Genomic DNA, 15,436 nt, shown 5'->3' on the forward strand with positions numbered 1-15,436 from the left:
AAGAGAGACAGGAATCTACCTCTGGGGAACTTATACTCTTGAAGGAGGTAGGAAGGGCAGGCACAGAAGCAAAGAGAGGCTGAGGCTGTGAAGAGGTAGCAGGAGAACGTGAGAGACACGCCGAGAGGAGATGTACGGCCAGGAAAGGCCTCTGAAGACGGCATCCAAACTGGGTGCTGATGGGCAAGGAACCAGTAACTCTTCAAGAAATGAAGAAAGCAAAGGCCCTTGGGTGGGGACAAACCGATCTGATTTGAGAACACAGAGGGAGGTGCGTGGTCTCTTGGCTGCAGGGATGTGGGGAAGGAAGGAGACAGAGCAGGGAGGGAGGCAGAGGCCAGAGCATGCAGGGCCCGAGGCCACCACACAGAGCCAGGACCCTATGTGGGAGGGTTCTAAGCGATAGGACACAGTTCACAGTTTTAAAAGTTCAATCTGGCTGCTTGGATGGAGAGTGTATGTTGAAGGTCAAGGATGAAATTGGGAAGATGGTTTATTGAATGCTAAGTATGTGTGAGGTACTTTTTGTATTTTGGCCCTAATCTTCCCAACACTTCAAAATAGATCTTCTTTTGCCCATTCTATGGATGAGAAAATGGAGACTGGAAGGGACAGAGGAGCTTGCCCAAGGTCACAGAACCGAGTTGGAACCTAGGGCCATCGGCTCCATTGTAAGACACGTGGCCTTACTGAGACGGCCAGTCTACCCCTGAGCCAATAGGTTTTTCTGATTATCATCCTATTTTGCATCATGAAAGTTTAGAGCTGGAAGCTATATACTGGAAGTTCCTTAAAGGTAGGAATCATGTTTTACTCCTCTTGTCATTGATAACATAGGAGGCGATAAACACATCAGATGAGTGAATGAATGAGTGAAAGGGTTCCAGTCATGAGAGGTTTCCCGAACCACCCCCTACCTCAAGCCTACCATTTGAAAGATAGGAGGTTAAGTGTATTTTCCCCAAATCATGCAACAGGGTTAGGAGAGCCTAGGCTGTTGAGTCCATGGTTTTCTCCACCAAACCACACTGCCTCCAGTTTATCTGCATAGGGTAGATTTCTTGATTTACTTAATTAACATTTTAGTTTGTTAATTCATCAAAGTCAGGCACAGTATCTATTTTGTACCATGTCATGCTGGAAGTGTGTAGTGCCTACAGAGATAGTCAACCTGGGTTTTGGATGTAAGTTTTCTATCCAAAAATTAAATGCAACAAATTAAATCCATGTGTGATGGAAAAAGCAGACCTCTTCAAGGTCCCTTGGAACAGCTATTTGACTGGAGTTTAATGTCTAAAGAAAGAATGTTTAGACAGAACAGGGTGTGGTCAGGAATGTAACACAAAGAGAAAAGCCATCATTGGTCTGACTTTTCACAAAGGTAGAGTGAAGACAATGTATGTAGGGAATGAATGCTTTCTGGTGTCCGGAGAGCCCCCTCTAGGATATGATATTCTCCTCATGGACTTTCATTGCTGATCACCAAGCAACAAATTCTTAAATGTTAGTTTGCTTTCTGGTTACCTGGGGGGTCCTCTGGACAGGAGAGACAAGCATTTCAGCCACTCTGAGAAAGGAATGTTCTCCCTTCTAAGTGAATTCACTTGCAGGTATTCCAAGGAAGTCATGTCATCAAGAATCTGGTCTTCCCGGGCATGCAATCTCTCAAAGTTGAGAAAGCACCAAAAAATGGGACAACCCTCCCTTTTTTGAGGTTCTGGGTATATTAAAAATTGAACAAATACTAAAAGACAGTTATAAAACTTGTGCTGTATTTTAATGGTTTGTCTTGAACCAATCAATGCTTTTTACATATAAAACACAATGCAATGTTAGTGTGCTGATGACAAAATAAATGAGGGCCTTCATAATATTAGTGCACTTTAAGCAGTGTAGTTGAAGAAAAGGCTGGAAGTTCAAAGATGTGTGATGAATGGCTTCTACTTGCCTTTTGTCAGGCTGTCTCTGTAACTGCATGAGTCAGATCATTTGGTGGTAATGTCAGAGCTAAACGTGAAGCCTTGTGTGACGAGACCCAGGGCCGAGTGGCCGTGCTTACGTCCACTTTCTGAGCCCGTCAGCTCAGGCTCAGACCATCACCAAGGGGATGCTATCCACTGACCACTAGCCAAATTGACCCTCCTCTGGTGAGACCCTGACCTTGTCACGTGCCCCGACCCTGCTTCTAAAGTATCACATGTCCCACCATGAAATATAGCAGTGGCTCTTTAAACAGTGAACGTTCCTCAAGCCACTGGTAAACAAAGCTAGGACGTTCAAAGTATGTTTTAAATATTGGCTTTGGGAACAGTAGTTTCGCCACAGAGGTGGCAACATGCTTGTTTAGACGGGAGATGATATGAAAGCGTTGGGGGGTGTTCAGAAGGACAGTGACTCATACACAGCCAAGTACTCTCCCTTTTAAATTACGCCGGGTGTCCCAGCTGGCCTCATCCAGCTTCTGCCATCCTGTCTTTCCCTGCTCAGCTGAACACTCCCCCTCAGTTCTCAGCCCTCCAATCTGTGCGTCCCAAAGCATTCATGGGCTGGGAAATCAAGGCGGTGGACTGCAACCAACACTTCTTTAAACAAATAGAACAAGATAGAAAATAACAGTTACCACACACAGTAAACATAAAAACATAAAAGTAAATGATTGTTCTGTGAAGCCTGTTTCAGTTCTGTACTTGTGAGTATTGGGTTTAGATGTAAACTTAAATTTCCTACCGGGGTTGCAGTTAAAAGTTTCAATCTGCTGCTCTAGGGGCAGGTCAAAATGCCCCAGCCCTGTGTTGAGCAGATGCTACGGGCTGTCTTTGTAGGCAGAATTGCTATGAATTACTGTGGTAGGAGGTGAGCAAACACTGAGAATCCCCCAGGACCTTCACAGGATGCTGGGGTATTGGATATTCTCTGCTCCAAAGCCCTCAGTTTGCCACTTTGCAGTGGATGAAGCTGAATCTAAGAGGCCTGAGATGACGAGTGAGCGGTAGAATGTGTGCTTAGGGGTCCTCTGTTGTAACACAACACGGAACAGCAGAAAGGACTTAAATTTTGGTCAGAAGACCTGGGTTTTAGTTGCAGCCCCATCACTTACTATGTGACCTTGAACCATAAATCCCTTAATATCTCCTCTCCTTAGTTGACCATATAAAAGGATTCATACTATGAGGGACCAATTCAGTTCATCTATTTAACGGCACTTTTTAGACTGACGCATTATACATACTTTCTAATAAAAATGTTTGCTCCTTGAGTATCCATGGCATTTACTCAGGAAATTTGTGTATCTGTGAGTTTGAGGGGGAACAGATATCATGTCATCAAGTCTCAGCCCTTCTTATGGGTGTTCACTAACACCTTCCAGGGCAAATGGTTCACCTTCTCATTTCACCCCAGCACCTGCTTCTGCCCTCAGAACCCTCACAGGGGCCTGTGGAGGTTGGCAAATTTAAAGCTAGTTAATGATAGTATCACCCTGGTTTCCTTGAGCTCCAGACCAAGGTGCCTGGTTCCTGACGGCAGCCCGCAGAGTGGTGTTTCTCTCCTCCTCCACCTCAGATTCCATTTGTGGCTTCATCCACTTGTGGGGACACTTGAGGTCCTGTGGCCATGGATGAGCCACTTTTGACCTCACAATACTGAAACCCCAACACAGTGTTCTCCAGATATTTCTCAGAATTAAAGGTGATGTCTCCAGTGAACTGGCTGGGAAAACCTGCAGCCCCTCTGTTCCCTAGCCAATTCCAGATCCAGCTGAGAGGGACACGGGAGACAGACTGACGGAGATAAAAAATGACAGTCTCACTACTGACAGAAGCTAAATTGGAGGATGACCCTCCACGGATGGGCACAACTGGCCAGCTGTCGTTTTACTCCCATATTACACTTGCCTACTTGGGCCAATCTAGAGAATTTGGCAGGCATCCCCCAGCATGGAGAACAGAGACCATGTGTTCTTGGGACGCACTGGCTCTAAACGAAGAGGAGGGAGGGAGTTGAACCAATCATTCTGGTTTCTTCTTCTAAAGTTGCCAGTCAGAGACCTTTCCTCTCTCTCCTCCCGGAGACCCTTCCAGAGAGAAACACTGGGGAGTGAGGTGTCCTGCCGGGTCTCAGGAGCGCGTTTGCTCCTGTGCTTAGTTCTCTGGCTTTCCTGCTCAGGGGTTTCCTCCGACTGCAGGGAATACCAGGTGCTGGGCCAAGGCAGGGAGAATGCCCTTTCCCCATCTCTGCACTGGCCCTGGAAGTGCCTGGGTTCAGAATTTCCTGAAGTTTTGCCTGAAACAACTTCATTCTTTCTGATTTTTGCATTGGAACTCCTCCTAGGCTCCAGCCTCCGCAGCCCATCAACCCATACCCTTGGGAAGTGACTGGATCCTTAGGCTTGGCCCCAGAGCTTCTACTCACTCCGAAGACCCCTACTCTCCCCTCGTCTCCAGCAAGCCTGGTCATGGCCTCAGGCTGTCTTGTGTGGCTCTCAAATGACTGTTCTCATAATGGTAAGTGCACCTTTCTGGACATATCACGTTTCTGTTATGTAGGAAGTGTTTTTGAACAGCAGCTAGCCAGGACAGTTTCTCAGCTGTGTGCATCCTGGAAAGTAAGCAGTGACTCACACACTGTGGAATTGTGATACCCTGTCACTGTTTTAATTTCCCTTCCTCTCTAATGGTATAATGTGGATTTGGGGTGAGTGTGGAGGTGACAAAGTGTTAATGAACTTCAACCAATTTTGAAATTTAAAAACCTGAAGCTTGGAATCGGTTTTCATGCCCTGCAAATGCCATCAGTTATTCTCCCTCGTGGTAGTTGTCCATGTCTCAGATGGTACTGTACGACATCATTTATAAAACTATTGTTTATCATTCCTTTTGTTATTGATGAACTGATTGATTCAACAAAAATTTTAGTCCTTTTTTGGCAGGTGTTAGCGATGTAGAGATGGGATGCATGGGAGGGCATATCACTAAGCCATAAAGCTCAACCACTATGCTCTGGGGGCAGGAGAAATGGGCCATGTACTCTACCTGGTGAATCTTGGAAGACCCCTTGGAGGTGAGTCTCAAGGATGGGTTTAAGCCGAGTCTGGAGGGTGAGGAAGACATTTACAATTGCTTCCTGAGGAGAGAGGTCATCTGGGTGGCAACTTTGGAGAAATACAGATTCCTCAGCACAACTTCAGAATCTCAGGGATGAGGCCCCAGTATTCGTGTTTCTGATGTGTAACCAGGGCTGGGAACCATTGGGAATAAAGGCTCAGGTCTGTTCAGAGACTAGAGAAAGGCTTGTAATGCTGTTTCACAGACTGGGACAGTGTGAGCCATCTCTTCTCTACCTTAGCAGAAGACCAAGTAAGCAGGATTAAATGAAGCACATGACTTGGTTTCCTTTGAAGATGAAGCTCCTAGATGTGAAGTTTGTTATAGATGATAAGGTTTTTACCAATGTGACAAGGAAGGGCCATCTCTGCAATAAGAAAGGAAATGCAGTTAACCCCCTACCCCTCTGCCAGGACAGAATCTCATTTGTCTCAGATGGCCTATGCCAGGGGTCGACAGACGTTCTGTAAGGAGTCAGTAAGTAAATATTTTTACTTTGATAGACCAAATGGTTCCCATCATAACTATTCAACCATGCTGCTGCAGTTCAAAAGCAGTATTAGACAATATGTAAATGAATGAGCATGGCTGTGTTCTGATAAAACTTTATTTGTGGACATTGAAATTTGAATGTCATAGAATTTTTATGTACTGCAAAATATTATTCTTCCTTTGTTTTCAACCATTAAAAAAATGGGAATTCTTATTCACAGTAACAAAAGGTGGCAGCAACTCAAATGCCCACCAACAGATGATTGGGTTTAAGAAATGTGCCGTATACATAGAATGGAATATTTATTATTCAGCCTTGAAAAGTCACATGATACAGCATGGCAGAACCTTGAGGACATTATGCTAAGTGAAAGAAGACAGTCATAAAAGGACAAATGCCATATGATTTCACTTCTGGGCGATATCTAAAGTAGTCAGATTCACAGAAATGAAGAAGAATGGTAGTTTCCAGGTGCTGCCGAAAGGGGGAATGGGGAGATGAATTTAGTGGGTGTAAACTTTCAGTTTTGCAAGATGAAAAGGTTCTAGAGATTGGTTAGTTGCACAGCAATGTGACTATAGTTAACACTTCTGTACTGCATGCTTAAAAATGATTAAGATGGTAACTTTTATATTGTGTTTTTACCATAATTAAAAACTGAAAAAAAAAGAAAAAGAAAAAGTCAATTCTTCCTCATTAGAAAATCATACAGAAAGAGGCAGTGGGCCCAGTGGGCTGTAATTTGCTAACCTCTGGCCTATGGATGGTCAGTCTGAGGGCAAAAAAGATGGTCCAAATCAATGCTTCTCAAATGTCCACACTGAAAGACCTCTACCACCACAAAAGAGAGAATGCAGGCTCCTACATGGGTCTGCCTGCAAGTCTATAAAATTCTTTTAAATACTCTTTCAAATGAAGTGCATGAATGTTTTTGAATCCTAGTCAATAACACATGTTGTTTTAATGTAAAATTGGCATTCACTGTAAAAGTCAGTAAAAACTGGTGCTCATACAGTCTGAGAGAGGGTGGTGAGTGACTTGGTCAAGGCAACATAGGTAGAACAAGGCAGGTATGGGACTGGATCCCAAGATTTCTGATTCCAGATGTACACTTCCCACCCAAGCAGGCTGCCTTCCCAGCAGGGCGTGGCTACTCATTCCCAACCCTACTGCTGTGACCCCACTATTGAGGCAGTCTTCTAAGCAGTGATGGCAAACCACTATTGAGCTGCTACCAATATTTATCAATTGGTAAATTTAATACTATCAATTCTTAAGTTTCATGTATTATTTGTTCTGCTATATTCTAGAATATTTTAGTTTGATATATTCTAAAACTCATTTTCTTCTCCTGCCTCATCTGTTTATGCTTCCTCATCCATCTGTATTTTTTTTTTTAGCCTTTCATAGCTAAAAAATGTGGAATGTCAAATCATGAAGGACCTGAGAGATGTGTTGTTTTGTATACCCCATATCCATTTTCTCCTGTTTCTGATCATATTATTTGTTTGGGGTTCTCCCCTCCCTGCTCCCCACCAATCCTTTGACTTTAGACTTGGCCATGTGTCTTGGCTTCCCCAGTGGATTATGAGTTGAAGTGAGGCTGTGGGAGTTCTAAGTAAAGGTCTTGGGAGGCATGGTGTGTCTCCACTAACCTCTCAAGCTCCTGCCCTCCTGGAGAACCACACGTCCCAAGTAGAATCTGTTCCTTCAGCCTAGTCCCAGAATGAGAAGACGTGTGAAGCATACCTAAGCCGGCCAGCCCAGACCCATTTGTTGTTTTAAGCCGCTGAGTGTTGGGGTTGTTACATTGTCTTATTTCAGCAAAAACTGACTAATACACCCTTCTTTTGGAACCAGAACTTTATTATCTTCTGGAGACCCAGTCTCCCACTGTCCACATGCGGGGTTTAGTCGGGCTGACCCTCCTCCGTCCTGCCCCAGCACCTCGGGCACATCACGCTGCCTCCCATCTGCTGAGATCTCAGCTGCTCTTACCAAAGCTGAGAGAGCTGAACTGTCTCTTAGCCCTCAGAGATGAAGGACCCTAAGCCTTGTTATCTGCTGTAAAGGGCTCCTGAAGAAACCTTACTTATAACCCATACAGTCCTAACTTCTGTCTGTTTTTACAACAAAAGCATAAATGAGGAGTGTGGATCATACAATACTAAATTCCAGATCTCTTGGCTGGTTTTTGATAGTAAGAAGGAAAACACTGAAAACAAATAGCAGTTGTTAAGGACTTAATGTTTGGGTCTCCCTAAAATTCACGGTGAAGCCCTACCCGCCAGCGTGAGGATATTAGGAAGTGGGGGCTTTGGGAGGTAACTGGGTTTAGATGAGGTCGTGAGGGTGGAGCTCTCATGATGGGATTAGTGTCATAAAGAAGGGACACCATGGAGCTTGTTCCTCTCTCCCACCCACATGCATGCACTGAGGAAAGGCCATGTGGGGACACAGCACGAAGGGGTCATCTTCAAGCAGGGAGGAGGGTTCTCACCAAAAACCAAATCTGCTGGTACCTGGATCTGGGACTTCCTACCCTCCGAACCATGAGAATAAATGTCTGTTGTTTAGGCAACCCAGTCTGTGGTATTTGTTACAGTCCAAGCTAAGGCAGCAGTTTTCCCTCATACAGCAAAGGACAGAAGCTGCAGACACCTGGAGGTAAAAGTTACTCTCGTATGAAGAGCGGGGAGTAGTGGTTGTGGATAACCTAAGAACACCAGAAAAACTGAAGAGATCCTCCGCGGATCTGGGAAGCACTAATGCTGCCTGTGAGTGATTCATGAGTGCTTTAGACATGGAGGCATTTCTTCTAAACAATTAAACTGCCGATGAAAACATGTCCACTTTTTCTCCCTTACATATGAAGATCTACAAAGATATGTGTAGAAAAAATGCAGTAAGCACAAAAGCCACTGGCTTAAAATATGGTTAAAATTGGCTTTGGCATACACTTTTAAAAATAAAGCAACATGGTGTTCTTAATAGTGTGTGTGAGATTTTCTTTCTTCTCCATGTGAAGGATAATAAGTTTACATTTTTCCAGTCCATAGATAGCCGGATCGATCATACAGGGACACAGAGTGAGCTCTGTTGAGTGACAGGAAGAACCAACTAGGGATTAAAATGATAATCTCGGAAGTGGAAAAGTAGCTGTGGAAAATCAGGGTGATACCCACAGCCTCCTTCCCCATACCTTCTCCTCCTTTTCTACTCTCCTTCATGCCCCCACCCCACTCCGCATATTCTCCATCCTTCTCCAAGGTTGGGTGGGCCTTGCTCTCCCACTCAGTGAACTGTTCACACCAGCCAGGATGCAAAAGCTGGGAGCTCGACTGTCCTATGAGTCAGGGGCTCTGACAGGCCCTTGCAGGCGGGGAGCTGGCACTAACTAGGGTAAAATAACAATCCCTGTCCTTTAGATGCCCAGAGTTAGTAATAGAGATTTGTAAACAAACTTTTGAAAAGATTGCAAAAATAAGAAACAAGCAAAATGGAAGAAGTCCTAGCTCGCCTCCTTTTGAAGGGACTCAGATCCCAGGGAATCTGACTTAATTGGTGTGGGTTGTGTGTAGAGATCAGTAGTTTTCAGCACGCTCCCCTGGTGGTGGCATTAGCAGAGGCTGAGAGCCACCCCCAGACCCACTGAATCAGGAACTCTGGCTCTGAGGCCCGGGCAACCGGTGCTTTAACAAGCCCCCGACTGGTGCTGGTATGAGCTCAAGTTCGAGAACCACAAGTGGGCCGGGCCACAGAGAGGAGGCATGGAGATGGAGGGTTCCCCAAGGTGTGCAGCTGGGGTTGGAGCAGAGGGCTGGGGGTGAGGAACTCTCAGTGTCCCAGCTATGGTCAGGCTCTCCAGTCAGAGCCTGGCCTGAGCCCTTGCGGGGGGACAGCCCTCGTCCCTGAGGAATACTGCAATGTGGAGTCCTGTGTTGAGACCACAGAGCCTCCCTCTGCAGCCTCACTTGGCCCGTGGGGGCTACTCATTTCCCTCGGGAGCTCCTTAGCAAGCAGGAAAGTAAGGTTGGGCCTGTGGTAGGCCATAGTGAACGGCCAGAAAGGTCTCTTCCTGGAGAATCCTGGCTTCCAGTTTATGGCTCCTCATCCTTTTCCCCAAAGCGGGCCCCCTACTCCAGTGCTGGCTTTTTCTTTTTTTCTTTTTAAAGGCCAGGCAGGAACTGTGTCCATCCCCAGACAGAAACCGTGCCTCCTTTACTGCATATCCAACATCCCATCCTAAGCAATCACGCTCCAACACCACCACCTATAAAAGCGTCCCTTTGCCAGAGCTACCAAACCCTGAACCCCATTCCCTAAGTCCCCCTGTGCCACACAACACCTTCACCCCAGCTAACAGGAAACAGCAAGTCCAGCGGCCTCCCCACTTCGGCCTCCCATGCCCAGGCCAGCTGGGCCAGGCAGGACCCCTCTGCAGTGGCCAGGGCAGTCCCCAGCGCAGAGACCTCCGTGGGGTAGGAGGGATCCCCAGACGCGCGTCCCCAAGATCGGCCCCGGGCGCGTTGGGGGCAGCTTCCCGGGTTTCTGGCCGGGCTGGCCCCCACCCGCCGTGGGGAGGGGCTGCGGCCTCTCGGAGTCGCTGAGGGTCCGGAGGCTCCTCCCCTGGGGTGGCCGAGCAGGAAGCGGGGAGCGCGGCGGGCGGGGCGCGGGCGCGGTGCGGGGCGAGCGGGGCCGGGCGGCGGAGAATGCGCGGGCCTCGGCGGCCAGCCCCGGCGCACAGCCGCGGCCGGGGCGCGCGGCGCGGGGCGGAAAAGCCTGTTTACACAGACTGCACACCGCCTGGGGAATAATGCAGTAAAGGAAGTGAGCCGGCTCGGCCTGACTGCTCCAACTTCCTGCTCTCACACACACCAGAGGGAAAAAAAAAAAAAGAGAGGAGCGAGAGAAAGAAAAAAAGGGGGAAAAATCAGGATCTCATTACAAGAGCAACAGACCGTCTGCAGACGCCTGTCAGCATGGAAAGTCGGGGGCTTTCGCCCGGTTCCTCCTAGAAATTCCCCCGAAGAAGGATCTTGAAAGCTCCCCCACATCTGGGTAGGTAGAAGGGTTTTCTTCTGCCTGTTGCTCGGACAGTTGCAAAGTTTGGCTGGGGGTGGTTTTTCCGTCGTTCTATCCTTTTGGCTTGGTGGGGGTGGGGCGGGTGGGCGCCGCGGGGTGGGCGGCGGGCCTGGGAGGGGGCGCGGCCGGGATGCTGCGAAGCCCACGCCGCGTCCGCGCGCCGCGCCGGGGGCAGCGGCCACCCTGCGCTGGCGACACCCCGCCCTGGAGCTGCGCGGCGAGCCCAGAGGAGGGGGCGCGCGGGGAGCAGGGACGGTGAGACGTGGGGTCCCTGGGAGGGACGGTGACCGGAGCAGGCTGCGGGCCTGGAGGCTGGACCGCCGCTGGCCTTCCAGCTGGGGCTGGGGCTCCCCACGGGGTGGCAGTGGGCACCGGTGCCCGGATTCCGGAGAGGACAGAGGTGGAAGGGAGCGAAGACGGGGCTGGGGGCTGCGTCCACTCGCTCGGCAGGTGACCCCCGTCCGGGTCACCAACCTAGGCGCGCGCCCAGCCGGACCTTTAAAAGCCGGCCGAGCCTTCACTGGAGACGGTTTTGGAGCAGGACAGGGTCTTGGCGCCCCCGCTCATTAGGAAGGGGCTCTCCAGCTTACGGCTGAAATGTTGGCCTGTAATGCTACTGTAACTTTTTGGGGAGGAGGAATTAACATTTTGGAAGGTTAAAAAAGAAAAACAGGAGGTCTCGGTTTTGTTATGTTTTCTGAACCGAATCATCCTGAGGACAAGCTGCAGTTAGGCGGCGGGTTGGGGGTGGGAACAAGAAATGTTATTACAGAAACTGCAAAAGGGGCTTTTTAGAAAAAAAAAACAAACGAGTGTCGGGAGAGTTTCTGGCTTGTCTGGAAACGGCAAGACTAATTGCCATGCGCTTCCGCTTTGAAACTGGCAGCAGACAGCATCTTGAAAATGACTCACTAGAGGAGCTCACAAAGAAACTGTGGTTTGCTCCTTCCCAGGTTTATGTATTTGTGTCTTTTACAGTTTCCTTTGTAGTGTTTGGAGGGGTCCCCCGCCCCTTCCCCGCCGGCGCCCTCCCACCCCCCGCTCTGGAAGCCCCCGGCCGGTCTTTAACTCCCCCTGCACCCCGGCCCGCAGAGGGAGGGCCGGGGAGTCGAGTTGTTTTCGGAGTTGGCTGGGGAGAGAGTTAAGAGATTCTGCTGCTGCGGGGGGAAAAAGTTCCCTGAATTTTCCACTGGCTGCTGCAGGAAGAGAGAGCCCCTTTAGTCACTGCTAAGTAATGTCTGCACACACACCAACTAATCTCATTAGGAGTTTCCGCTGCTCGGCACAGGAGGGGTTTTGTGCAGCCACTGTCAGCCGGTGGAGCCCTGCGCCGAGGAGGGAGACAAGTCACGGCTTTATTTACCTGGAGGTGCAGCCGCCCAGCCAACCTTTGCAGGGTAGCATCTTGAAAACTTGAAGTCACTTTGGCTGTTTTGAATTTCGGACTAACAGGCCTTCTTTCCCGTGTGTGTGTGTGTGTGTGTGTGCTGTAACAGGCCTTCTTTCCCAGGTGTGTGTGTGTGTGTGTGTGTGTGTGCTGTAACAGGCCTTCTTTCCCAGGTGTGTGTGTGTGTGTGTGTGTGTGTGTGTGTGTGCTGTAACAGGCCTTCTTTCCCGTGTGTGTGTGTGTGTGTGTGTGTGTAGTGTGTAGTGTGTGTGTGTGTGTGTGTGCGCGCGCTCTAACAGGCCTTCTTTCTCAGGTCTGTGTGTGTGTGTGTGTGTAGTGTGTGTGTGTGTGTGTGCTCTAACAAGCTCCCTTTCCCAGGTGTGTGTGTGTGTAGTGTGTGTGTGCTCTAACAGGCCTTCTTTCTCAGGTGTGTGTGTGTGTGTGTAGTGTGTGTGTGTGCGCTCTAACAGGCCGCCTTTCCCAGGTGTGTGTGTGTGTAGTGTGTGTGTGTGTGTGTGTGTGTGTGTGCTCTAACAGGCCTTCTTTCTCAGGTGTGTGTGTGTGTGTGTGTGTGTGTAGTGTGTGTGTGTGTGCTCTAACAGGCCTTCTTTCCCAGGTGTGTGTGTGTAGTGTGTGTGTGTGTAGTGTGTGTGTGTGTGTGTGCTCTAATAGGCCATCTTTCCCAGTGTGTGTGTGTGTGTGTGTGTGTGTGTAGTGTGTGTGTAGTGTGTGTGTGTGTGTGTGTGTGTGTGCTCTAACAGGCCTTCTTTCCCAGGTGTGTGTGTGTGTGTGTGTGTGTGTGTGCTCTAACAGGCCTTCTTTCCCAGGTGTGTGTGTGTGTGTGTGTTCCTAGTACCCAAGCATCCATACTCATCCTCCCAGTCGCTGCTTCAGTCTTTGGGGGCGGGAGGAGCAGGAGGGGAGGAGAAACCAAGCAAGTTCCAGGCATCTACTAATGAGCTCAAATCGATTTCTGAGCCTTTTTGCTCTATAGCCAAACAAAATACCCCTGGATCTTTCTCCCTTTTGCTCTCTCTCTCAGTGACACACATTTATTTGGGAAAGGTCAGTTATGACTTTCAATTTATGGGGATTATAAAATTACAAATTGTGTTAGGAGGGCACGTTGGGTCAGACAGTTAAGAAGACTGTCCATAAGTGTTCTTAGAGTTTCCAGTAATGATCCTGCCTGCACCACCCCTGAGGTTCTTTCTATGCCAAATATAGCAAAGGCCTCTGGCCTTTTTCTTTTCCCCTTTCTTTTCAAACCTTTAAATGTTGAAAATATGTAGAGTTACTAAATGGGATAAAGAGTTTTAAGGAGCCCAAATGGAACAGTGGGGCCCCTTTTTGTCAAGGACGTGCTCTCTTGAGGGTTTTTAAGGTGTTGGCATTTCTTTTGTGGTGGCAAAGCATGTCCGAGAAACAGGCCAACCAGCCTGACCAGGGAGTGAGTCAGTGGACATGAGTACAGGATGTCCGTAACCCTGTGCCTGGCACAGAGTAGATGCTCAATAAATTGTTGCATTGAAAGCTGAGAATAGGACAACAGAACTTAAACAGGTAAGAAAAAAAAGCTGTCCAAGGCTAACATCCTATGCATGAGCATTCCTGCAGGATGGAAATTGTAAATATTCTTCTCTCAAGACTATATGTCCTTCAAAACAAAAAGAAGGTAATTAGAATTCTTCATCCCAGTAAGTTATTATTTGAAATGCATAATATTAATCTATATCAATAGTTCTCATTGGGAGTAATTACCCTCTCCCCCCCAGGACATTTGGCAGTATTTGGAGACATTCTGGTTGTCATAACCAGCGAAGTGCTGCGGGCACCTAGTGGCAGAGGTCACGGATGGTGCTAAACATCCAGTAATGCACAGGACAGCCTCCCCCACTCCAAGAATTTTGCAGTCCCAAATGTCAGTAGTGCACAGATTGAGAAACTCTTGTTTACATTGATGATGATGTTGATAACACTTTTATATGCATTCATTCAACAAATAGGACATTTAAAAGTTATTAGTTGCACTTTTCTGCCACATATGTAACATAGTATGCATTAATTTTCTCTGCATTTTCTTTCTGGTCAGTAATATGCAGTAGAATGACATGGAAATGATGACATTGTGATGGTGTAGCTTTGTGAGCTGAGGGGACCATCTCTGACTCTCACTCACTTGGTACTAAATGCTTTTTTTAGACCTGAATGGCAAAAGCCCAGATAGGGAGGGGAAGCAATAATTTTTCAGCCCCATCTGAATGTTGGAGTTTCCTAAACATTTGTCAAAGACCTTTTTTTTAATTCAAAAACTTTAATAATTCAAAACTGCTAATATACAGTATATATACCTCTGAGATTATATATTGTAATTTATATTTGTAATAACTTTTTGGAACTTGACTCTCTTCCTGAAATCAGCTTTAAAGGATTTCCAGGCAGCACATACAAATTAAAATATCCCTTTCTTAGCTGTCAGATACTGGGTTTTGTGTGTTTTCTGCTACCCAATTATATTTATATATTTATCTGGTTAAGAAACCAATATGATTGCAAAGCATTACCTATTGACAACCCATGACACTACAAAAAAAAACAAAACCCCAAGGATGTAACTTTCTGAAATAGAATCTTTTTTCACTGATGGTGAGTTACTGCTTACTAATTAATAGCTTTGCTCCTTTCCAGGCCTAGGGACAAATCAGCCATCTCCGTGTTTCCCAGATCAGGGGTTCCTCATTTTTAAACTTTAAAAGAAATGGGTTTTTTTGTCTGTTCTGGCTGTGTCCCGGCTTCAGGCAACTGGCTTCTGCCTTTACCTAAGGGCTTGTACCCCCTACAACAGACACACATGCTGCACAGATCATTTGAATGAAGGACCCGCCCCCTCCTGTCAGATTTTCTGTGTATTTCAGGCAAGAGTTTTTTTAGGTCCTACTTATCCATAATTACTCTTCACCTTCATACATTGATTAATAACATATTGGAGGTAAACAATAGCCTAACAATTTTCTAAAGGTTAATTGTTGTTCTTCTGTTATAAAAATATTAATATGAATTACCTGAGGAAGACTCAGGAAGACTCAGGAAACGACCAAAAGAAAAATAAACCTCTCTCATTATCCCACTGTTAACATTTTGGTGTATATTTTTCTGGTCTTTGAAAATGCATGTGTGGGTATACATACACATACTTGCACACTACATACAATTTTTAATTGGAATCACACTATGTTTTGTAACTTACTTTAATGCAACAGATAATGTAACACACTTTCATAACTAGTACTGAGACCAAAATTGCCACACATAGAGCTTGTATTTATTGATCCAATAAATGTGTTGACTCAACAGTGGATTGACATAATT

The 15,436-nt window shown here is 47.0% G+C and overlaps 1 protein-coding gene and 1 long non-coding RNA gene across 4 annotated transcripts in view; both read left to right on the forward strand.

Annotated features, from left to right (window-relative positions):
- LOC118973321 (uncharacterized) overlaps window positions 1-5,606 on the forward strand; it is a 109,734-nt gene extending 104,128 nt beyond the window's left edge. Inside the window, exon 3 of the long non-coding RNA XR_012121531.1 lies at window positions 4,330-5,606. This is a non-coding gene — a long non-coding RNA (uncharacterized lncRNA). The remainder of the gene's footprint in view (window positions 1-4,329) is intronic.
- Window positions 5,607-10,268: 4,662 nt separating this feature from the next.
- ELK3 (ETS transcription factor ELK3) overlaps window positions 10,269-15,436 on the forward strand; it is a 64,600-nt gene continuing 59,432 nt past the window's right edge. The window contains exon 1 of one of the 3 annotated variants that reach the window (XM_073213662.1): window positions 10,269-10,656. The gene's annotated coding sequence lies outside the window, so the exon portion shown is untranslated. Of the gene's footprint in view, window positions 10,657-10,833; window positions 10,936-15,436 lie in introns of those variants that run through there. The other 2 variants (XM_017642413.3, XM_017642415.3) reach the window with 2 other exon arrangements.

This window comes from Manis javanica, chromosome 10 (genome assembly GCF_040802235.1).
Source record: "Manis javanica isolate MJ-LG chromosome 10, MJ_LKY, whole genome shotgun sequence".
NCBI classification, from domain to species: Eukaryota; Metazoa; Chordata; class Mammalia; order Pholidota; family Manidae; genus Manis; species Manis javanica.